Source organism: Salmo salar, chromosome 01, assembly GCF_965601325.2.
Source record: "Salmo salar chromosome 01, fSalSal1, whole genome shotgun sequence".
Lineage (NCBI taxonomy): Eukaryota > Metazoa > Chordata > Actinopteri > Salmoniformes > Salmonidae > Salmo > Salmo salar.
The window spans coordinates 79,925,532-79,951,943 of NC_138291.1; the positions used below are offsets into that span (position 1 = coordinate 79,925,532).

Sequence of the window (26,412 nt, forward strand, 5' to 3'; positions counted from 1 at the left end):
CTACACAAATGTCCATTAATTATAATCCACACAATAATTAACATTTCCTATTTCCCTTCTGTGAGAAACTGGTCAAATTAAACATCTGTAGTCCCTTGCCAGGCCTATAGTGTGAAACTCAAATAGACTCCGTCTCCTACAGTGATTGATTTCCCCCTTTTATATTTTCGATCTCTCCAATGTTATCTGCAGCATTTGAATGAGCAGTGAATGAGAAAAGGTAATCCGTGTGAATGGGTTATTTGTGTTTGATACTGTGATTCCTTGTTAACCAGTGGTCAGACACTAACAATGGATATTTACGTGGTCAGTCACTAACAATGGATATTTACGTGGTCTCTCTCTCAGCTGTTGCGTATCACAGCAACAGACAGTCAACTGTGGCCTGCTTAACGGCCCTTGACTAGAGCATAATGGAATCATATGATGTAGCATCATTTGGAATCTGTGTCTGACTTTTGTCTCCAGTCACTAGGTCAGACAATGAGGTGTTTTATCATTGGTGCTCCGTACGGCTACATACAGTTGAAGTCGGAAGTTTACATACACTTACGTTGGAGTCATTAAAACTCGTTTTTCAATCACTCCACAATTTTCTTGTTAACAAACTATAGTTTTGGCGAGTCGGTTAGGACATCTACTTTGTCCATGACAAAAGTAATTTTTCCAATTGTTTACAGACAGATTATTTCACTTATAATTCACTGTATCACAATTCCAGTGGGTCAGAAGTTTACATACACTAAGCTGACTGTGCCTTTAAACATCTTGGAAAATTCCAGAAAATTATGTCATGGCTTTAGAAGCTTCTGATAGGCTAATTGACATCCTTTGAGTCAATTGGAGGTGTACCTGTGGATGTACCTTCAAATTCAGTGCCTCTTTGCTTGACATCATGGGAAAATCAAAAGAAATCAGCCAAAACCTCAGCCAAATGAGACTTATATCGACATAACCTGAAAGGATGCTCAGAAAGGAAGAAGCCCCTGCTCCAAAACCGGCATAAAAAATCCAGACTACGGTTTGCAATTGCACATGGGGACAAAGATTGTACTTTTTGGAGAAATGTCCTCTGGTCTGATGAAACAAAAATAGAACTGTTTGGCAATAATGACCATCGTTATGTTTGGAGGAAAAATGGGGAGGCTTGCAAGCCGAAGAACACCATCCCAACCATGAAGCACGGGGGTGGCAGCATCATGTTGTGGGGGTGCTTTGCTGCAGGAGAGACTGGTGAACTTCACAAAATAGATGGCATCATGTGGGAGGAAAATTATGTGGATATATTGATGCAACATCTCAATTGGGTCTTCCAAATGGACAATGACCCCAAGCATGCTTCCAAAGTTGTGGCAAATGGCTTAAGGACAACAAAGTCAAGGTATTGGAGTGGCCATCACAAAGCCCTGACCTCAATCCCATAGAAAATTTGTGGGCAGAACTGAAAAAGCGTGTTCGAGCAAGAAGGCCTACAAACCTGACTCAGTTACACCAGCTCTGTCAGGAGGAATGGGCCAAAATTCACCCAACTTATTGTGGGACGCTTGTGGAAGGCTACCCAAAACGTTTGACCCAAGTTAAACAGTTTAAAGGCAAAGCTACCAAATACTAATTGAGTGTATGTAAACTTCTGACCCACTGGGAATGTGATGAAAGAAATAAAAACTGAAATCAATCATTCTCTCTACTATTATTCTGACATTTCAAATTCTTCAAATAAAGTGGTGATCCTAACTGGCCTAAGACAGGGAATTTTTAAAGTTTAAATGTATTTGGCTAAGGTATATGTAAACGTCCAACTTCAACTGTACATGCATCTACTTCAAATGTTACAAAAAAACATTTTTTTCTTTCTAAAAATGTCTTTGGTCCACACTTATTATGTTTATCATAATGTTATGAATCGCAACCAAGCTAAACCGATATCATATCAATGTTGTTTCTTTACTTTGATAGATTGAGTAGGTAGCCTACTGATATCCCAATCTTCATCCAATTATGTTTTATGCCAGCTCTTACACTGGTTAGACAGGTTTCAGTACTGAACTAACAGTTCACCTGCGGAAGTGCAATGTTACATGCATTTGTTGGTGATAATAATTATAAATGCTTATACAGTAAATACTTCTCAAAACGTATAAATCATTATAAATGTTTGTAATGTTTATTGATACAGGAATACTAATTTAGTATGTACACTTCTTATCAATAGTTTATTAAATTAAGTTATTGTTAAGTGTTTCCAGTGATTTGAGCCCAACATTGATTTTACCCCAGACTTTGAATACTAGGATATGCCTTGTGATAATTTCAAACAGGGATTTCCCTTAAGTTGCTGGCTATGTATTGCAAGGCCATTGGTCTCATTTAAAACTCCAGCACAGCTCCATGGCTGCATGTGACAATGACATTCGTCACATAAAAATCTGAGTTATGTTTGATGTGACACATAGCTGGAAATCACCTTCTTTGAGGACTCAGTACAAAGTTATAATGGGACTAAGGAGGAAGTTCAATACTGAATCATACACTATTAGCAAAAAGGGTTCCAAAAGGGTTCTTCTGCTGTCCCCATAGGAGAACCCTTCTTGGTTCCAGGTATAACCCTTTTGGGTTCCATGTATAAAGGGTTCTACATGGAATCCAAAAGGTTTTTACCAGCAACCCAAAAGGGTTCTTCAAAGGGTTCTCTTATGGGGACAGCCGAATGATCTATAAAGGTTCTAGATAGCACCTTTTTTCTAAGAGTGTAATGAATGTTTTGGTAATAAGAAGTTCAGAAAGTCACCAAAACCCCTGCTTTAATTCAATTTAAATGTCATAACCCATTATGCTTATATGTGTACCCTTCACCACGCTTAGCATGTCATTTTTTTATTGTTATTTCGGATTACTTTTGTACTACAAAATGAATGAAAAAAAAAAGAATGCTGACCCCTTCTAAAATATATTTTTCCCCTCCAGAAATGAGCCTAACAACATATTGGTGTATATTATCAGACTGGTTTGTTATGTAGCAATAAGCATTATCACCTGAAGCTCAAGTGATACAGCATAGTGGCTATAAATAAATAGGCTGAGTCATGAGCTTGCCAATATTTATTTGTGCATATTTCTGCTTATCATTAGCTAGATCAGTGCCCTTTCATCATGGGGGAACATCCAGTTAAGAACAAATTCTTATTTACAATGACGGCATACCCAGGCCAAACCCAGACGACACTGGGCCAATTGTGCGCAGCCCTATGGGACTCCCAATCACGGCCGGATGTGATACAGCCTGGATTCGAACCAGGAACTCTAGTGATTCCTCTTGCACTGAGATGCAGTGCCTTAGACCTCTGCGCCATTCGGGAGCCCTATCAATGACGACTAGGGTGGCCCTGTTTCTATTGTACATTGTCAAATTGAAAGAAAAAATACAATTGGTTCATAAACATGATTTAGAGTTTGGGAGACAGGCAGGCTGCCTCTGACTGGGGAGAGAAACAGGCTTGCTTGAGCCTACTGCCTGAGGATCATAGAAACAGCCCTTCTCTAATGCTGTAGCCTACTAGAAACGAGATATGTTAAGGTTTCTAATACTACCAATGTTTTATATATAGATATATAACCGTTACCAATTGTCACTAGTTTTGAGAAATAGCACTCACACACGAGATGTGCATTTTCATCATTTCGCAATCGAAAATGGTTTTCTTTCATTCTTATTCGTGCTTATGAATTTACCATGGTATGGTATGGTTTTCCCCTCTCACAAACCACAGTGTCTAAGGAACGGGCTAAACCAAAAGCATAATTGGTGGCGGGGGGATCCAATAATAAAATTAGGAATTGAGTAGCACTGTGTTGTGTAATGAAAAAGAATGCCAGTAATTGCCTGGTGCTTTACGATGGGAAAATAATTTCCTATCAATCAAATTCATCATGGTATATTTTTGATGGGTCAAATTGACCTGTCTCTGTTGGCGGGGTTCATGACCTCCCCCGGTCTGAAAAGTACAACCCCTCAAATATACAGCCTTTGTCTGTTGTACATCTATCTATAAAGCACAGAGAGACTCATGTCTCCCCAAAGCTTCTCTTTGTGTAAGATTGGTGTTGTGCACCAGTTAAACACTTATTTACAGTACCTTCAGAAAGTATTCACACCCCTTGAATTTTTCCACGTTTTGTTGTGTTACTGCCTGAACCTTAAATGGATTAAATAGAGATTTTTAGTCACTGGTGGAATTATGTTTTTCATTTTTTTTTAATCAAATATGAAAAGCTTAAATGTCTTGAATCAATAACTATTCAACCCCTTTGTTATGGCAAGCCTAAATAAGTTCAGGAGTAAAAATGTGCCTAACATGTCACATAAGTTGCATGGACTCACACTGTGTGCAATAAAAGTGTTTAACATGATTTTTGAATGACTGCCTCATCTCTGTAGCCCACACATACACTTATCTGTAAGGTCCCTCAGTCGAGCAGTACATTTCAAACACTGATTCAACCACAAACACGAGGGAGGTTTTCCAATGCCTCACAAAGAAGGACACCTATTGGTAAATGGGTAAAAAATAATTAAGCAGACATTTAATATCCCTTTGAGTATGGTGGAGTTATTAATTACACTTTGGATGGTGTATCAATACACCCAGTCGCTACAAAGATACAGGCGTCCTTCCTAACTCAGTTGCCGGAGATGAACGAAACTGCTCAGGGATTTCACCATGAGGCCAATGGTGACTTTAAAACAATTACAGAGTTAGTACAATGTATTGACTCAGGAGTATGAATACTTATGTAAATTATATATTTCTGCATTTCATTTTCAGTACATTTGTAAACATTTCTAGAAACATGTTTTCACTTTGTGGGGTATTGTGTTTAGATGTGTGAGAAAATCAATTTAATTAATTTTGAATTCAGGCTGTAACACAAAAAAATATGGAATCAAGGGGTATGAATACTTTGTGAGGGCACTATAGGTATATCTTATTCAATCTTATTCAAACAAAACAAAACAAACATTGAGTAAGCAAAACAAACTAGCAACATGTCCTCATTCATATCCTTGTCCATAGGAAATAAACTTTGTGCCAGCATTGAAGTAGTTTTCCCCATAAAAGAAAAGTACTGATCATTAGGATGGTTTATACTAAGGTGTGGCTTATATGTTTCCTCTCCCGACTAATAGTGAAATATGGAAATATGAAGTTAAAGTAGAAATTATACAATGGAACAGTCAACAGCCAAGTTGGGAGGATGTATTTTCACAAGTTCACATCCTGCATGTGTCACCTTCATCTGTCCCTGTCATTAGTATGAATAGAAACACCAGGTGTGGTCAAACCTGCGTAGCATGCTAAATATGTAGATCTTCTCAGGGTGCACTTGGTCCCCTTGTCATTCATTGTTTAGATTTTGGCAAACAATCAAACATTAAAGTAAAATATTTTTCTATGTTGGTTGCTGAAATTCATGCAATACTTGTCTGCATGTACTGTAGCTGTGTAATGGACAAAGTCAGCAAATTATTTAATATTGTGCGGCTGAAACATTCCTGAAGTTGATTGGCAGCTCGTTGGAAATGGATATTACTGTTTCCGACCAAAACCATGGAGAAAAATAACCATAGCTTATTGCAGATACTGTGACTGCTTGTCCATTGTGCAGACAGTTAGGCTACACCTCAATGCACTGTTAGGTTTTCACAATGCACCTGTTACAGTATGCCAGTTATATGCATCTCACCTAAATATTGAAGTGTGGTGTCATCCATCTGCTGTGCGGATGTTGACATTGCTAGTGATATCAGATACTGTACATTGTATTTCTCAATTCCCTTAGATATCACATGCTGAGCATGCTTTGGTGACAGCCTCTGTGTGGAGGGATACATGCTTTGGTGACAGCCTCTGTGTGGAGGGATACATGCTTTGGTGACAGCCTCTGTGTGGAGGGATACATGCTTTGGTGACAGCCTCTGTGTGGAGGGATACATGCTTTGGTGACAGCCTCTGTGTGGAGGGATACATGCTGTGGTTTTAATGAGGCCGGTGTTACGGCCTTTGGTGCAGTGGCACTGTGACCTGCCATTGGAAAGTCAGCTGTCCATAGCAACCCTTAATGGGAAACTCAATTACTCACTAACCTTAAACAATGATTCTATGAATGTGTTTGAAAGGAAATAATTTGGATGTTTGCACGTTGGTTATGCACCTCAGATGTGCAGTCTAATAGGCACCACTCATTATTTACTATTCAAGCCTTGTAAGAATGTCTGTCCACATACCTCAGTAATTTGATTTAATAACACACTAGAAACTGGTTTCTTTGGATTGATCACTAATCCACCGCTGTTTTATCAAAGATGTAAGGATTAGACCTTGTTCTTTTAAAATGTAGTAATCCCATAGTTTTCACCTGGAATCAAATACAGCCCCCAACAAAAGATCTGTACATTTGAGCACAGTTTAGAGTTCAACCCACGGTTTCTTGGATATATACAATGGCTGTTGCTTAAGACGGTGAGTGGATGAATGGGAGCACAGTGTTCTAGTAAAGCCTCTAGATGGGAGGTGGGGATGAATTTTGGGAGCCATTGTGGTCTTTTCAAACAGTTGATCGCCTACCGTAGTTAAGAATACGGAAGATTTATTGGGAGTGGGCCTAATTTTTTTTCTGTTGTGGATTGACTGTCTCTCCTAACATGTCACTGGGTTCTTTCATTCAATTCAAAGATGTGGCAAAACATCAAGCCAGTGTCCATTGAATGGCTGTGTTAGAGTTTGGACTGGGGGCTTGTAGGGATTGAATGTGTGTGTGTGTGGACAGGAATGCACTTTTTCAGTTTAGGTACATCATGCACAGGGATGTCTTTACTCATTTACTGGTCTTGCTTTTTGAAATGTTGAATGAAATCACATAGCAAATCGCATTACAATGAAAAAGATACCTTCAAAGAAAAATAAGTTAGTTGAGTTAGTATATTGAGGAATGGCATTAGTGTAGTGTTGTTTTATGCGCCTGCAGTTAGTTATCCGTTACAGTAACAAACTGCTAAGGCAAATTGATAAAAATGCTACCAGCACAGATATCTAGTGGAGTAGGCCTACTTTTCACTTGGTTTACCGGCTGATTGACATGGCTATGTAACAAGTTAGCAACACAAATATGTAGCATCACAACCACAGGAGGAGAACCTTGTCTTCTCCCCTCCCCTCCCAGGTTTTCTCTCTGACACCATGTACAGTAGCTACGCAGGAAGTGCTGTAAAGCCTTTCAGTGACTCAGCAATAACCTCATGTGCTCTATTACAGATACTGTCTTGGAGACAGGTTTCTGAAAGCGCAACATGGTGTAGTATGATGCAATTTTATTAGCACAGGAACTGTACTGTGTAACAAGGTCTTATAAACAAAGTGATTTCTATTCTTAACAAGAAATCTGTAAAGATGGCACCTCATCCTCACCCAAGCTTTTCCTACCCTCAAGAAAAGCCTCACAAGGTCAGCTCTGCATTATATAATATGTTCGTCTGTTCAACTCCAGATGTTGTTGATGTATGTCTTTGACTCTGAATATATAAAAAAAACTGTTTACATACAGTAGTTTGGAATGTGGCAGCATTGTCAGATTGATCCTGGATCATTGTAATATATCAATCAGCAAGCAATGAAGCTAAATTAAAGCTTCAAGATGAATATAGTCCCCTACCCCAACACATTAATGTAGGCTACAGTATATGGTATCCTGTGTGGAGAGCCTGAAGACCCCTCCCATTTATAGAACACCTCTGTAAATGTCTTACTGTTCCTCATGACACAGAGATGCAGAGGCATAACAAGTACACTAGACTGCAATATCTGATCCTGCTACTCTAAAGTCTGCACTTTTCTAGCTTTTCATACTGCCAAGTAAAAGGTGCACATCACACATACTATACAATATTTCTTCAAACTATATGCATTATTGCTATGTAATTATAACTGTTATACAGAGGGCATTCACAATTTCAAGGATTTGCAAATAGAAAATTAGCTATGCAATCTAATGCAAGAATTATCAGGGGAGGGGTGGTTTGAGTTTGTTTATATATATATATATATATGCCTATAGAAAGTTAGGTAATAGGCCAGATGAATCCACAGATATTTTGGACTACCCTAACACTCCTGCAGTGAATATTATGTTTCTACATTATGTAAAAGCACTATTTTCCTACTAAGATGCATTACATAAAAAATTGTACAATGTCTCTTTAATAAAAACGTCAGGTTTGTGATGATGACAAGCAGGAGATCTTTCATTCATTGCTACCATCATCGATCTCCTGAAGAAGCTATCCCTTTTCCTTTCTTTCTGTGCCCCCAAATATTTGGATATAGTGGTAAAATTACCAGGTTGTTAGCTAGCTAGCCAATGAGGTAAAAGGACTGAACAAAGTGTAGTTTTAAAACGGCCCATGACATGGTTTATGAATAAATGTAATACATGTATAATACGGTCCCGGCGATCCGCTATAGGAAGATAAAAATGTTGTGCTTGGTCAGATCTTTTCACCTGGTTTGGCTAAAAGCAAGCCGTTATCACTTGTTGCTCTAGGGCACTCGGAAACAACAGTACCGCGAAGCCTTACCATTACAACAATTATTATCTGGGAGATTGTTTTCATAGTCGTACAGTGCTCCCAAAATTAAACTCATGGCCGCACAGCAACATATTTTGTTGCATATGCAACCAAATTGGTTGCACTTTCTGCTTAGGTTCCGTGCTGATCTTTGTAATGAGTCATGTTCAAGGCGGAAACACCAATGACATAAAACTAAGAGACACATTATATTTGTAATAAAATAGGTATACACATCACTTCTGGGACAAGCCAATTTGCTTAACCTACGTACTTTAAACAATGCACCGCTTTTTTTTTACAACGACCACTGTTGTTTGTAAGATATCTGCAATTTAGCGTGGCGAGAGCTGTTTATGGGACAGAAAGTATCACCCGTGACATACAGTGGCAAGAAAAAGTATGTGAACCCTTTGAAAATACCTGGATTTCTGCATAAATTGGTCATAAACTTTGATCTGATCTTCATCTAGGTCACAACAATAGACAAACACAGTCTGCATAAACTAATAACACACAAACAATTATACATTTTCATGTCTTTATTGAACACACCGTGTAAACATTCACAGTGCAGGGTGGGAAAAGTATGTGAACCCTTGGATTTAATAACTGGTTGACCCTCCTTTGGGGGGTAACCTCAACCAAACGTTTTCTTTATTTGCTGATCAGACCTATGCAACGGTCAGGAGGAATTTTGGACCATCCCTCTTTACAAAACTGTTTCAGTTCAGAAATATTCTTGGGATGTCTGGTGTGAACTGCTCTCTTGAGGTCATGCTACAGCATCTCAATCGGAGTGAGGTCAGGATTCTGACTGGGCCACTCCAGAAAGCACATTTTCTTCTGTTGAAGCCATTCTGTTGTTTATTTACTTCTGTGTTTTGGGTCGTTGTCCTGTTGCATCACCCAACTTCTGTTGAGCTTCAATTGGCGGATAGATAGCCTAACATTCTCCTGCAAAATGTCTTGATAAACTTGGGCCTGGATAGCAAGTTGTCCAGGCCCCGAGGCAGCAAAGCAGCCCCAAACAATGATGCTCCCTCCACCATACTTTACAGTTGGGATGAGGTTTTGATGTTGCTGTGCTGTTCCGTTTTTTTCTCCACACATAGTGTTGTGTGTTCCTTCCAAACAACTCAACTGTAGTTTCATCTGTCCACAGAATATTTTGCCAGTAGCGTTGTGGAACATCCAGGTGCACTTTTGCAAACTTCAGACGTGCAGCAATGTTTTTTTTGGACAGCAGTGGCTTCTTCCATGGTGTCCTCCCATGAACACATTTCTTGTTTAGTGTTTTACGTATCGTAGACTCGTCAACAGAGATGTTAGCACGTTCCAGAGATTTCTGTACGTTTTTAGCTGATTCTTCTTAACCTCATTGAGCATTCTGCGCTGTGCTCTTGCAGTCATCTTTGCAGGACGGCCACTCCTAGGGAGAGTAGCAACAGTGCTGAACTTTCTCCATTTATAGACAATTTGTCTTACTGTGGACTGATGAACATCAAGGCTTTTAGAGATACTTTTGTAACCCTTTCCAGCTTTATGCAAGTCAACAATTCTTAATCTTAGGTCTTCTGAGATCTCTTTTGTTCGAGGCATGGTTCACATCAGGCGACGCTTCTTGTGAATAGCAAACTCAAATTTTGTGAGTGTTTTTTATAGGGTTAGGCAGCTCTAACCAACATCTCATCTCATCGATTGGACTCCAGGTTAGCTGACTTCTGACTCCAATTAGCTTTTGGAGAAGTCATTAGCCTACGGTTTCACATACTTTTTCCAACCTACACTGTGAATGTTTAAATGATGTATTCAATATAGACAAGAAAAATACAATAATTTGTGTGTTGTTAGTTTAAGCACACTATGTTTGTCTATTGTTGGGACTTAGATGAAGATCAGATCAAATTTGATGACCAATTTATGCAGAAATCCAGGTAATTCCAAAGGGTTCACATACTTTTTGTCACGCTGAATATCGTTGCCTCTAATTGGGGATCATACTTAGTGTGTCCCTTTTCCCACCTGCGTTGTGGGATATTGTTTAGAGTTAGTGTCTATGTGCGCTACGTATTGGCACGTTCGTTAAATCTTTTGTTGTTTTGTAAGTTTCACTTTAATAAATATGTGGAACTCTACTCACGCTGTGCCTTGGTCTAGTTATTTAAACGACGGTCGTGACACTTTTTCTTGCCGCTGTACGTGATTATGGACAACCATTATCAATACCTTGTTAAACTGCATGATACCGGCTCTATCTATCTAAGTAGAAACTGATAATGCCACTGTTTTATCTTTACTATCTCATAGTTTACAAAAGTGCAGGATACTGTCAAAGAAAAAAGCTTGGTATCTTTACTGTCTTAGAAATTGGTAGTGGTGACATTCCTTAGCACCTCTGTTTATTTTTTCATCACAGACGAACATGCGTATCTTTATTCGCAATCTGCATTTTACAGTTCTCCTCACCCTCTTCAAAACCCATGCATTTTACAGTTCTCACCCTCTTCAAAACCCATGCATTTTACAGTTCTCCTCACCCTCTTCAAAACCCATGCATTTTACAGTTCTCTTCACCCTCTTCAAAACCCATGCATTTTACAGTTCTCCTCACCCTCTTCAAAACCCATGCATTTTACAGTTCTCCTCACCCTCTTAAAAACCCAAGCAACATTTCCATGCTATTTCTAACCCCTGCCCTTATTATCAGCTTGAGCCATGTCTATGAGCTTGAGCCATGTCTGAGCTTGAGCCATGTCTATGAGCTTGAGCCATGTCTATGAGCTTGAGCCATGTGATGGCAAGTTTCCAATGTTTCTTTCATTTGCCAACAGATCTGCATCTGCCTTTGGTATTTACAGCCTCATCCCTGATGTTTTATCTGTGTTCTTCAGTGGGATTGTGATATTGTTACAACCTTAGCCTATGTAAGCCCATTATACAGTCTCCTCCAATAGGGATATCCCATTTGGCTAGGGCTAGGGTTGTTACAATATGATAGGAAATTCAGTTTTCATGCCTGACTGCTCTCAGAGCACATATTCCTCCCCAGCCTGAATGACATTCGGATAATGACATTTAAGTCTCAATACCACACTTCTTCTCTGTCTGATGTTGGGCCTTTGTTTTCTCCTTTTTGTTCTAGGGTGTGGTCTGGCTATTGCAGATCACCATTCCCTTATGGTTCTCAGATTAATGCACTTAATAATGTTTTCCTGCAAGTGTGCTGCAGGATCTCAAACCACAATCTTTATAGGTAGCTCTTCCACTGGTACAAATACTGACTGACTGAAAAAAGTCAATGAGGAGTTAAAACACAGCTGTTTTCTGCACAGTCACTGTCTTTGTTCCTGGTCCCCTGTGCCGAGCCTAACCTCCCACTCTCCTCCGAGTCTGACAGCCCACTCATCACATTCAAATATCCAGGCCAATCCCACACATACAACGGAGCAGGCTCCCTCTATGGAGAATGTCTGTTACTGTACAAAAGACACATTGTGTCCAGACAGAATCCAAATCCTAGTCAGAGACTTGTCTGTGCGCCATGCTCCCGATGTGATTGTGGTTAGGATCCTTTGTCTGGGCCGTACTGTGATGGTGTGAGATGTGGGACTACTGAAGTGTGCTGGAGGCTGGAATAGGCTCCGGGGTTAACATTGCAGTGCAGTCCCAGAGGAAACCCAAGCCAGGTGCATACTCAGCACTAGGCCATAACATTCCTAATCATGTCAGACCCGCGAGGACGCCCCAACCCTCCGCTCCACTCACTCGCTCCCCAACCATGTGACTGTGGCGCTGAGACAAATGAAAACAGTGCATGCGTACTCTAGACGAGGCACGGCTAGGCTAACTCTGACAGATTAGGTTGAGTGTGTCTGGCTGTTGAAAACCTCTCTTAACCCAACTCTCCAAAGGTCAATTTCATAGGACTGTTGAAATGATGTCATGACATCAGTTTAGGGGCGCTTCATGTGGTTTTAAAAGAATTGAAAAGGCATTATAGATTGTTTAATAGCACCAATAAGGCTAAGATAATATGTTGGTGCTAGATACTCTTTAGCCTCCTGAAGTAAGCCATTATCGTTCTAGGACTTGTTCCTTTGAAGGTAACGTATTTGCTTGACAGGAGTATTTGCTATTTTAGTGCTTAGTCACAAGTGAGCCACCCTCAGCGGGTCAGACACAACCAGATGCATCCTGTTCTCAAGCGAACACTGGTCAGCTGACTGGGCAGGCAGTGTTCTGTTCTCATTTATGTATAATGTATGGTGCGTTCAGTTGTCAGTAAGTATAGTATAATGTAAAGGTACTGTAAGTATTACCCAAGGTTGTGCAATGAAAAGCATTTGGATTCATGTTGAATGTACGTTAGCTGTTATTCAAGGGTCATTTGAGAACTGCTTCAGTTGAAAGTCTTGAGTGGTAACAGCTATTTCAGTCCATCAAATTCCTGGATTGGTTCCCACCAATAATGTGTCAGCTTGGTGCCCCATGGTCTGCAGTGAAATCTAGGCTAACAGAGCCGCCTCTTTGAATCTGTTAACATGTCTTTCCTCATGTGTACAGTCAGTGACACGAGTATTCAGTAGGCTAATGGATGGTAGTTTTCTATTAAATGTTTTGTTTATTCTTTTTAAAACATGCTTGGGCTTGACACCATCATGGTTGTACCAAATAGTGAACAACTTTCACATTATAGGCCTTCTAACCAAGGTGACTTGGTAATTCAGACTTGAGACTTCTCTCTCTGCCCAAACATATTAGGTTTGGGCAGAGAGAGGACGTTCAAGTCTGCATTACCAAGCCATTGAAGCCACGTTGGTTAGTACACAATGATAGAACAGAACACTTCGTCCTGATCACGTTTCTCTGTTTATCTTATAAATACAGTAGGTCTATAATGTGAAAGTTGTTCACTATTTGGCGGATGTTTGCTTTGACATTTGTGTCAGTGCACAACCCTGTTCCATTAGACCTACTTTCCAGCCCTGTATTGATCTGGAGGAACCTATTACAACAACTAAATCTAGTGTGGTAGGAATGAGTCAGACTCTGAGCTCTTAGTTAGGATATCTTACAGTATACTGCTTTAGACATCAATAGCTTCCAAGAAGAAAGATGAGTAAAGCAATTATTGTTTTGGTTCTATCAATGATAACTGACATTATCGCTAAGGGCAACCTGTGGTTGTTTATCTATCTTGTCTTGATATAATTGCTCAGGGCTTAAATAATTTACCATTTGAATAATATGTTTGTCATTCACAGTGAACACATGGAGCTGATCTCGTTATGAATGTCTCTGAAAGTGAAGAGTTATGGCATTGTATGGCTGTCCCCGGCTACAAAAAATCTTGGTCGACCGAGAGTCGTCCTTTTCTTTCGACCAATCGATAGGTTGAAATGTTTAAACTGATCCCCCCCCCCCCCCCCCCATATATAGACAGACACACCCCAAGTGTTTTGAATAAAATCAACTACATATGCACTGAGCTTGTCTGGTGCTTTAAGCACACTGCTTGATTAAATAATTAAGAAACACAAATGACTCAAGAAAGTGCCCTATGGTCACACTGTGTTAAAAACAAATGACAGCGAGTGCTTGTGTGTGTGACGCACGTGGTCTCGCTCACCTCCCTACAGCAGCAAAAAGGCACCACAGCACAGCTGCAAGCTGCAATCATTTCCATTTAGTTTATTACTTGTTTCTGGCTAAAAAGTTCAGTTACCGAAATCCCTAATTTGTTTAGGAAAAACATTCCCTATTCCCTCAACCCTTGCTCTCTTTATGTGAAACATGTAAGCATCACATGCATGTGACCAATAGGGTCTGACCTAAAGCCTATCATAATCACATCAATAAATATAACAAACTCCGAACACAGTAACATGTGACAGCAAAATGGATGCTGAGAACGTGAAAAAGAAACCCGAAACGGGCTAATGTTTACTGGTTGCTCAGGAGAGAAAGGGGGAGTCAAATCTATAGAAGACATTTGACCTAGTTGTGGAAACTACTGGAGAGCAAGAAAAAGAGGGTATAGGAGCAAGCGTTGCATGAGTATTATGTCTATTATGTGTGCCAAACAGTTGCTACAAATAAGCTAGGCTAGACAATCTGGACCCTCTCTTTCTAAAATTATCTGCCGAAATTGTTGCAACCCCTATTACTAGCCTCTCTTTCGTATCGTCTGAGATCCCCAAAGATTGGAAAGCTGCCGCGGTCATCCCCCTCTTCAAAGGGGGAGACACTCTAGACCCAAATAGACCTATATCCATTCTGCCCTGCCTTTCTAAAATCTTCGAAAGCTAAGTTAACAAACAGATCACCGACCATTTCGAATCCCACCGTACCTTCTCCACTATGCAATCTGGTTTTCGAACTGGTCATGGGTGCACCTCAGCCAAGCTCAAGGTCCTAAACGATATCATAACCGCCATCGATGATAAACAGTACTGTGCAGCCGTCTTCATCGACCTGGCCAAGGCTTTCGACTCTGTCAATCACCGTGTTCTTATCTGCAGACTCAATAGCCTTGGCTTCTCAAATGACTGCCTCGCCTGGTTCACCAACTACTTCTCTGATAGAGTTCAGTCTGTCAAATCGGAGGGCCTGTTGTCCGGACCTCTCTGGGGGTGCCACAGGGTTCAATTCTCAGGCCGACTCTTTTCTCTGTATATATCAATGATGTCGCTCTTGCTGCTGGTGATTCTCTGATCCACCTCTACGCAGACGACACCATTCTGTATACATCCGGCCCTTCTTTGGAGACTGTGCTAACAAACCTCCAAACGAGCTTCAATGCCATACAACCCTCCTTCCGAGGCCTCCAACTCCTTTTAAATGCAAGTAAAACTAAGTGCCAGCTCTTCAACCGATTGCTGACTGCACCCTCCCGCCTGACTAGCATCACTACTCTGGACGGTTCTGACTTGTGGACAACTACAAATACTTAGGTGTCTGGTTAGACTGTAAATTCTCCTTCCAGACTCATATTAAGCATCTCCAATCCAAATTTAAATCTACAATCAACTTCCTATTACGCAATAAAGCCTCCTTCACTCATGCTGCCAAACATACCCTCATAAAACTGACTATCCTACCGATCCTTGACTACGGCGATGTCATTTACAAAATAGCCTCCAACACTCTACTCAGCAAATTGGATGCAGTCTATCACAGTGCCATCCGTTTTGTCACCAAAGCCCCAAATACTACCCACCACTGCAACCTGTATGCTCTCGTTGGCTGGCCCCCACTACATATTCGTCGCCAAACCCACTGGCTCCAAATCATCTATAAGTCTATTCTAGGTAAAGCCCCGCCTTATCTCAGCTCACTGGTCACCATAGCAACACCCACCCGTAGCACGCGCTCCAGCAGGTATATCTCACTGGTCATCCCCAAAGCCAACACTTACTTTGGCCGCCTTTCCTTCCAATTCTCTGCTGCCAATGACTGGAACGAATTGCAAAAATCACTGAAGCTGGAGTCTTATATCTCCCTCTCTAACTTTAAGCATCAGCTGTCAGAGCAGCTTACCAATCACTGTACCTGTACACAGCCAATCTGTAAATAGCACACCCAACTACCTCATCCCCATATTGTTACTTATCCTCTTGCTCTTTTGCACTCCAGTATCTCTACTTGCACATCATCATCTGCACATCTATCACTCCAGTGTTAATGCTAAATTGTAATTATTTCACCTCTATGGCCTATTTATTGCCTTACCTCCCTAATCTTCTACATTTGCACACACTGTACATGGATTTTTCTATTGTGTTATTCACTGTACGTTTGTTTATGTGTAACTCTGTGTTGTTGTTTTTTCGCACTGCTTTGCTTAATCTTGGCCAGGTCGCAGTTGTAAATGAGAACTTGTTCTCAACTGGCCTACCTGGTTAAATAAAGGTGAAATAAAAATAAATAAAAAGATAACAATATTATTACTTTTTATGACCATTTTTGAATAGTGTAGACAACAGTAAATAAAAAAAGTGTACCAGAGAGTCTGTTCTAAGGAGGGAAAAAATATATAAAGCCTTTATTACAGCAGACTAAACAAATGCATGTGTTCGTGAATTGCGGTTTATTTATTGTTTAGGCTAATTATTCAAAGCTCTCTCTGTTTTTTAATTTTAAAACGAAAATGCTTGATTTGATTTCATAGCATGAATGTCTCGTATGCGATGTGATGGCATGAATGAATGAATGATTGAAACAGTAGCCTAAATATTCAAATATAGGCCTAAAGAAGTTACGGTATTAAGTCTAAACAGGACGATGGTGGTTATACAAGGCTACTATACAAAGCCTACTACTGATAACGACATTACTTATTAGTATAATGATCATAATACTAATAATTGTAATAATAACAATAAAAAGGAGATCAAGAAAAAGGAGGGTGTAGGAGCGAGAGCTGCGTGGATATTGTGTGTGACAAACAGGTGCTGTTAGATTGCAATATTATTTGTCTGCCTGTTTGGAACAGTGTAACAACACTAAATACATTTAAAGTAATACCAGAGAGGCTGGTCTAACGAAAACAGCCGAATCTATGAAATTGCTTTATCCGATATTTTGCCATTGCATGAGGTTTGGTGCTCACGCAATAAGTAGGATATTAAACAAACACTCAAACAGGCAACAGAAGCAGGATCTGTCTTATTTCTGAAGATATATGTGGATGTTTTATAAAGCTAGGCACATTTAACAGTTAGACTATTGATTTTAGATCTAATTAAGTTGGGGTTTCCTCTCTCCTCAATTTTCTTAGACAATTAGGCTAAGGCAAGGGCTGTTTCCCTGTCTCTGCTGCTGCTGCCTCCGCCGCATTTTTCTCAATTCTAATATGCTGGTTAACTTTTCTATTATGCACATAGCAACATAGGGAAGGCGCCAATTCTACGGTGCACTGAAGACTATTTTTCAGAACCGCGGACAGCGACCGTATCCAACGCGGGACAAAACGCATTTGTTATAAAATAATATTAGGTTTATTAGTGTTTCACCATTATTTTTACATAATATAACCATATACAATTTGAGTATCACATGTCTTACAGTGATGGACTGTGGCATCCCGTGGCCTCCACAATGGATTAGACCACTGAGACAGACGTGAATCAGACAGGTGTCTTATGAGCCATGAAAAAAAAAGATTTTTTTGCGACTGCTCGACTAAAGAAATCTCGGTCGACCAAACAATCAACCAGTCGACTAAATGGGGTCAGCCCTGTGGCATTGTAATGTATTGTGAGGTGATTACAATGTTTTGCTACAACCAAGCTCTCTTTAGTTGAATAGAAATCCATTCTATTGATTACATTCTGTTAATTGAGAAGATATTGTTGAAAGTGAATGCAGATTTCATTAATGAGAAGAGTGAAAATTCAGTAGATAGTCTGAAAGTAAGGGAAATCAGCTGTAGTTTTTCAGTTTAGTTTGGGTCACAGTGGTGAATGGACACACCACACTCTTAGAACAAAGGTGCTATCTAGAACTTAAAAGTGCGCTTTGGCTGTCCCCATAGGAGAACCCTTTGTAGAACCTTTTTTTTGTTCCAGGTAGAACCCTTTTGGGTACCAATGTAGAATCCTTTTCACAGAGCGTTCCACATGGAACTCAAAAGGGTTCACCTATGCTATGGGGACAGCCGAAGAACGCTTTTGCAGCCCTTTTTTCTAAGAGTGCACAGATAACATTTCAGTTTGTAGAATATAACCTTTAATTGTCTATTTGGACATGCAGTGAGAGGAGTGGGATTTGATTAGGCCAGTGTCTTTTTAGGTACATATTTGCTAATGTGGACAAATGCGTGTTTATGAGTTGTCATGGTAGCCTGACGGCACCTCCCTCTTTGGCCTTGGCTGGCTCACAGTGTCAGTTCTGTCTGTGTGAGGTCATATGGTGAGTCACTGTCCCTCCCCTCTGGGCTAATGCCTTACGCCCTGCTCTTCACACATCTGAGGATGCTGGGAAGGAAACACTCCCATCCCAGCTGTGGAAAATACATTTTCTACGTCCTCAGTTTCTGGTCTGTCTGGCACTTGGGAACAAATAATAATTGCTGGAAATGATTTAATCACCTTTGTTATTTTCTCTGTTTGGAAGAGGCAGTGAGTGAATACAGAACAATATTGGAGATGCTACTTCTTTTACTCGTTATAAAATGCTTGTAATTATTTTCTGTTTTGGTTATTTGGCCCGTAGTATCAGTGTGGTATCAGCAGTGATGTTTTTTTTGCTTTCATGAATAAGAAAATTCAGAATTGCATGAGATGCATGTTTAAAATGTAGTGCTTTAAAATGTGTTTCCGGCACTGTCATTTCACTGGTCTGAACAATTGCTTACATAAGAAAAAGGGAACCTGGGGATAGCAATTCAAGTCTACCCAGCTCCTACAAGACTCTGAAGCAATTATGTTTTCTTTAGTCAGGGACAGCAGTGACCACGTGCCATATGTATTTTCCTACCTAACGTTGTCTGTCAAAACAAACCACTACTGATGATAAGTTTAAGGGACCAGTGGAACAGATACAATTCACTGTCAAACCGTCCTTGCTCTGCAGGTGTCATTCCTGCACAAACAAGGGCAGGAACATTGTACATAGTCAGGGACTCTGTCAGTCTCCATAGATTTCTGTGAACATCTCTATTATACCACATTAGCATTGTAATAAGTCACCATGGATACACAAATAGCAACCAAACTCTGCCATGATTGTAGACAGGTGTATGTTTTGCTCTCCTTACAAGATCCTACTCCTATTGCCAGTCTGCACTGTAGTCTATGTGGTGGAAGGTTAGTAAATCTAGCACTCAGTCCTATAGCCTCTCAAATCGAATGAAGTTGTATTTGTCACATGCGCCAAATACAACAGGTGTGTAGACCTAACAGTGAAATGCTTACTTACAAGCTCTTTTACAACGATGCAGAGTTAAATAAGACATTTTTTTAAACACAAACATCACACACAAGAATGAAGCTATATACAAAGAGTACCAATACCATATCTCACAGATCTACAGTGGAATATAATATATGGGCCTAAATGGCTGCTCTAATGGCTGGAGTTTAAAATCAATACACATTACTATACTCTGGCTCCAAACTGTCTTCCACGTTGTACATGAAGCACTGAGTTTATCACACAATTATCTCCTAATTCACATTTCAAAAAGGAAGTTGGCTTTCAGTCTCTATATGGGTGACCTGACAAGGACTGTGTGTTCCGAAGCAGCTGAGTTAGTTATCACATGCTGACACAGACACACACATAGACATATATACACACACACAGACACACACACACACACACACACACACACACACACACACACACACACACACGCACACACACACACACACACACACACACACACACACACATACACTAATACACACACAGGCGCTCATTCCGGATTGATTCACCTCTCCTTGACGTTGTTGAATGGCTCATGTGGTGATAACTCATAGCTCATGTCTAAGGGCACTTTGCCAGCCTCACCTTCAGTCGATGATGGTTGCAGCTTGTCACCCAGGCTCTCTACTGCCATATTGGTGAAGCACTTTCTTTCAAGCAGATTTAGAAAGAGAGGAGATTATCTAAGGATAGCCGAACACCTTATTTCAAATTCACAATAATATTAAATGTAATATTAAAGTTGCTGTTTTATAGTTATTCATTGTGTAAAACCTTGTATCATCAGGCAGGATTTTCCTCCTCTTGTCAGTTGCCCCTAATAGCCATTATGTAATGCTTTGATCTGACTTTCTTGTGTTATTAGCAGAATCATAACAGGACGCCTAATGACATCTCAGTGTAGTAGCTGAGGAAAAGACTATTGGCAGGAGGAGGATGTGGCTCATATCTCCTCTACACACAACCTCCTCTCTAATCAGTTAGCCGGCTCTGACCGGGGAGATGTATGACAGGACCTGCTGGCTGGATCTCTGTGGGGACTCTGAGAGAGAAAGGGAGGCGGGGAGGGAGGGGGAGAGAGAATGATATAGAGGGAGGGAGAGAGGGAGAGAGGGAGAGAGAGAGAGAGGGAGAGAGAGAGAGAGAGGGAGGGAGGGAGAGGGAGGGAGAGAGGGAGAGAGAGGGAGAGAGAGGGAGGGAGAGAGAGAGGGAGAGGGAGAAGAAGCACACTTCTCTTGTAGTTTGATTTCCTGTTTAGCTCTTCGGGGCCTGGACAGGCCTTCAGGCTAGAGCAATGCCTGTTGTAGCCTGGAAGTGTGCCTTTGAAGGCAGTCTGGGCCAGGCGGCGTGCTGTGAAGAACATGGCTGTCTGTTCTTCTGTTCTAGATAACACATACTTCAGATGCTGCCCTGCCCTGAGGAGAGACTGTGATTTTCTCACCGAGAAGGAAGGAGAGGAATGCACCCTTCTTCTCCGACGTCTCTCTCATTCTCTCACCCTCTGTCCCCTGTCCCTTTGTCTTCCTCTCATCTGGATTCCTCACACTGTTGACAACATGTCCGTTAGCGCATCAGCTTGTAATTATGACTATGTAATACAGACAGGGCAGGCTGAGATGCATTGCTGGAAACTAGAGTGGAGAGAGCTGTCTAACAAGACGGTTCAGTAAGGCATCTGTGACGCTGTTGTTTTGTCTACACTGTAAGGAAATGATAGGGTTGTTGTGTTATTGTAAGGCCCTGTTTCTTGCACTCCTTTTGATTTACCTCAGATGACAGGCTGAGCATCTTGACTCTGGCACGGGGGGAGGGGGGGCTTTACTCTACTGGGCTGTTCTGTGAATGAGAGGATGTGCCTGTTTCTGCACTGAGCTGTACTTTATTTTAGGCGTCCTGACTGAAATGGCTGCCAAAAGGTGGCAGTGGTCGGCTGTGCCAAGCAGTCATACACTTGGTGGCCAATTTATTAGGTACACCCACCGAGTACCAGGTTAGACCCCCCTTTGTCTCCAGAACAGTCTGACTGCTTCAGGGCATGGATTCTACATGGTGTGGCGTTGCTCAGTTGGCATAAAGGGACCTAACATGTGCCAGGAAAACATTCCCCACACCATTACCCCACCAGCCTGTACTGTTGACACCAGGCAGGATGGGTCCATGGACTCAAGCTGTTTATGCCAAATCCTGACTCTGCCATCACATGACGCAACAGGAACCAAGATTCGTTGGACCAGGCAATGTTTTTCTGCTCCTCAATTATCCAGTATTGGTGATAGTGTGCCCACTGGAGACGCTTCTTCTTGTTTTTAGCTGATAGGTGTGGTTGTCTGCTGCAATAGCCTATCCATGACAAGGATCGAAGAGTTGTGCATTCCGAGATGCCGTTCTGTTAACTGGCACAATTCGTGCACGATTCTTGACATTCTCCTTCGACCTCTCTTATCAACGAACTGTTTTCGCCCACAGGACTGCCACTGACTGGATTTATTTTGGGTTTTTTTCACACCATTCTCGGTAAACCCTAGACAATGTTAAAAATACAATGTTAAAAGACAATGTTAAAAAGACAATGTTAAAAAAACCAGGAGGGTGCCCGTTTCTGAGATACTGGATCCGGCATGCCTGTCACCAACGATCAAACCACGCTCAAAGTTGTTTAGGTCTCTCGTTTTTCCCTTCTAACGTTCAACCGAACAGTAACTGAATGCCTCAATGCCTGTCTGCTTGCTTTATATAGCAAGCCACGGCCACGTGACTCACTGTCTGCAGGAGCGATCAATTTTCGTGAGCAGGTGTACCTAATAAACTGGCCGGTGAGTGTATACAGTGGCTTGTAAGGCAAAGGTCCCTGTGACATTGATCCATTTCTTTACTTCAACCTTTGTGTGAATGGGAGGCCAGAGAAGTGAGAGAAAGGCCATTGTTTAGTGCCATGGTAGTGTCTCCTTGACTTTGCTTGTTCTTTCCCACCACTGTCTTTGGAAGCTCCTGTCATTGAAAACAGTGCTGCTGCTATTTCCACTCCCTCAGAATTATCTGTCTGGACTGTGGGACTTTTTAGGTGTTTATAAGTACTGCTCTGGGCACACATCATGTGATTTTATGATGGCTTCTCCTTCTATGTACTCAGAAGTCAGAATGAGAGACAGAAGAGAGGAACCTTGGAATAGACAAAACTAAACACTAAACTAAAACGTATTAATTAATTACATAATTTACAAGGCCAACACTCAAATCAAATCAAATGTTATTTGTCACATGCTTCGTAAACAATGGGTGTAAACTAACAGTGAAATGCTTACATATGAGCCCTTCCCAACAATGAATAGAGAAAAAAAGATAAATAATTTACAAATAATAACATGAGGAATACTGTATACACGGGGTATCAGTACCGAGTCGATGTGCAGGGGTATGAGGTACTTGAGGTAGATATGTACATATAGGTAGGGGTAAAGTGACTAGGCAACAGTATATATAATAAATAGTAACAGCAGCGTATGTGATGAGTCAAAAGAGTTTGTGCAAAAAGTGTCATTGCAGATAGTTTGGGTAGCTATATTGTGTAGACAACACCAGACATAGCTCCTAGAATTAGCTCTCTCTCCCAGTGGTTTCTATTTTAAAGACTTACCACAGTATATGACTGATTATAAGCTATAAAATATACTAATTACCCAGACCTTGATTAAATAAACTAAATCTACTTGTAGAATCGCAATGCTTGTCAGTTGTCGAGAACTTGACTTTGAGCCAGTCAGAGAGCACAAACCGTCACGTGGGGGAGATGATAAAAGTGACCAAGAAATGTATCATCCCCTTTTCATCAAAATTGTTTTAACTAAAACAATAAAGCTGCATAAGACATATTTCTTTTCTAGAGCAAGTTTTTACATCTTTTGCATCTAGCTAAGGAGTTTTGTGCTTGAAGAAGGATGTTTTTGTTAGGTTCAGTTTGATAATGTCCCCCTGCGCATTAGTTAGCTTGCTAGCTAATGTTAGCTTGCTAACTGAGCAAGGCAGTCACACACACTTCATATGAAATGAATGGGGTGGTAAGTGCAATACATTGCACACAACACTAAATGCTTTACCAAGCTAGCTATTTAGCTAGTAATTCACTCTCCATTATCACATACTGCCTGTGCTAGATTGCTTGCTAGCTAATGTGAGCTAAACAGTTTGCATTGCCATTTAGCACAATATAGCTAGCTAGCTAACTTACTCCGCTGACTCTCGACAGCTAACAGGTAGCTGCTTCATTCAAAAACAAATCCATTGTGATTTAATTTAATAATGTTGCTAGCTACAGTAGTTATCTAGTTGTGGCCATCTGGTTAGTATCGACAAGGGCTTACTACAAATTTTAGCTAGCTAGCAACAACATTAGCACAACTTGCTAGTTAGCTTACATTAGCTACAGCAGCCACAAGCCAAACACACTACTGCCACGTTGTGGCCTGGAGTGTTTAAACGAAGCAAAACAGAGGTAAAACTGTTCTCAGTGAACAACAAAAAGTGAACTGGCAACAGATTTCTCGGGTCAGATTTCTCGGTGTGTCTGACCCTTAACCGTAGTGGCTATTGATAGCCATGTCGATACACTTCTTTGAAGTCCAAAATGAACACCAACTGTCCCACTGGATCAATGGCTGTCCAGGTTTGACCACGCTGCTGGATGCCTGACCAGGGTCAAATTCAGTAGGGCACACATGCCAGAGCGAAAAACATTATGCATCAGAAAATGAAAGTCTCTATTCTTATTGGACCAATTCAGGTAGTACATCCTCGTTTTTAAATTTCAAAATGTTTCAAAGCATTTTGTGGCGGCAGGTTAGAGCGTTGGGCCAGTAACCGAAAGGTTGCTGGATCAAATCCCTGAGTTGACTAGGTAAAAATCTGTCGTTCTGCTCCTGAACAAGGCAGTTAACCCACTGCTCCCGGGAGGCCGTCATTGTAAATAAGAATTTGTTCTTAACTGACTTGCCTAGTTAAAGAAAGGTTAAATGTAAAAAAAGTATAATATTCTCCGTACTGAAAATAAACATGATTTGAATGGAGGACTGATGTGACATTACTTGAGAGAGTGGAAGTACAGTAAACATGATAAGTTAAAATATATTATGTCATGACTCTAGTTGTAAGTGAAACCAGTTGCACTGTTAAAAGTCACAGCCCTTTTGTTATTGTCAGTCATTATGACTCTCTTCCCTGAAATGGACACCTCTTATCAGTACTTTATCCCTACATGATGCAATGCTGGACAAGCTGGGATTTGTCTGAGTCATATCAGTGCCTTCTGAAAGTATTCACACCCGTTGACTTTTTCCCACATTTTGTTGTGTTACAGCCTGAATTTAAAATGGATTCAATTGAGATGTTGTGCCACTGATCTACATACAATACACCACAATGTCAAAGTGGAAGTTCGTTTTTTGAAATATTAACAAATGAATAAACAAAATAAAGCTGAAATGTCTTGAGTCATTAAGTATTCACACCCTTTGTTATGGCAAGCCTAAATACGTTCAGAAGTACAATTTGCTTAACAAGTCACATAGTAAGTTGCATGAACTCTGTGTGCAATAATAGTGTTTAACAAGATTTTGGAATGATTACTCCATCTCTGTATCCCACACATACAATTATCTGTAAGGTCCCTCAGTCGCGTAGTGGATTTTAAGCACAGATTCAACCACAAAGACCAGGTAGGATTTCCAATGCCTCACAAAGAAGGGCACCTATTGGTAGATGGGTAAAAAAAAGCAGACACTGAATAATCCCTTTGAACATGGTGAAGTTATTAATTATGCTTTGGATGGTGTATTATAACACCCAGTCACTACAAAGATACAGGCATCCTTCCTAAATCAGTTGCCTGAGATTAATGAAATCGCACAGGGATTTCACCATGAGGCCAATGGGGATTTAATTGGCTGTGAGACAAGAAAACTGAGGATCAAAAACATTGTATTTGCTTGTCATCGGCAAGTGAGTTTTTTGGGGATAAAAATAAACAGAATATTGCTAAGCACACATGGAAACCACATGTTTTATGTATTTGATGCCATTCTACTGATTCCGCTCCAGCCATAACCACGAGCCCATCCTCCCCATTTAAGGTGGCACCAACCTCCTGTGCTGGATTTGCTTACCAAGACGACATTGAATGTTCCTGAGTGGCCTAGGTACAGTTTTGACATAATCGGCTTGAAAATATATGGCAAGACTTGATAGTAGCTGTTTAGCAATGATCAACAACAAACTTGACAGAGCTAGAAGAGTTTAAATAAGAATAATGGGCAAATATTGTACAATCTTAGAGACTTACCCAAAAAGACTGTAATCGCCACCAAATGTGATTCTAACGTATTGATTCAGGGGGTTGAATACTTATCAAATCAAGGTGTTTTATTTTTCATTAATCTAAAATATATATATATATATATAATTTTGACATGACAAAGTATTTTGTGTAGATTGTTGGGGAAAAAAAGACAATTCAATCCATTTTAATCCCAATTTGTAAATTTGTTGGGGTGAAAAGTCAAACGGGTGTGAATACTTTCTGTAGGCGCTATATGTGATCACATTAAAACATCTATAAATCAATTAAATAATTATATATGGCCGATGACGTGTAGTTATTACAATGTTATTCAACATATTCCCCTCTGGCATTTTGCCATCTCACACGATGTTCCAATGTTTAACCGGTTAAAAAGTCATTTTCAAAAGTATTCCGCTCCTTTGGTTTTCGACTCCAAAGGGTAACCTTCCAAGTGGAACCTGGCAACAGTGAAAGTGAAACAGACGAATGAAGTCAGAGGTCAAGAGCTGTTAGGTAACACATTTAACAC

The 26,412-nt window shown here is 40.5% G+C and overlaps 1 protein-coding gene across 25 annotated transcripts in view; it reads left to right on the plus strand.

The window, feature by feature from the left end:
* Positions 1 to 26,412, plus strand: part of LOC106612695 (dystonin) — a 190,862-nt gene that overhangs the window by 16,937 nt on the left and 147,513 nt on the right. The window lies entirely within an intron of this gene.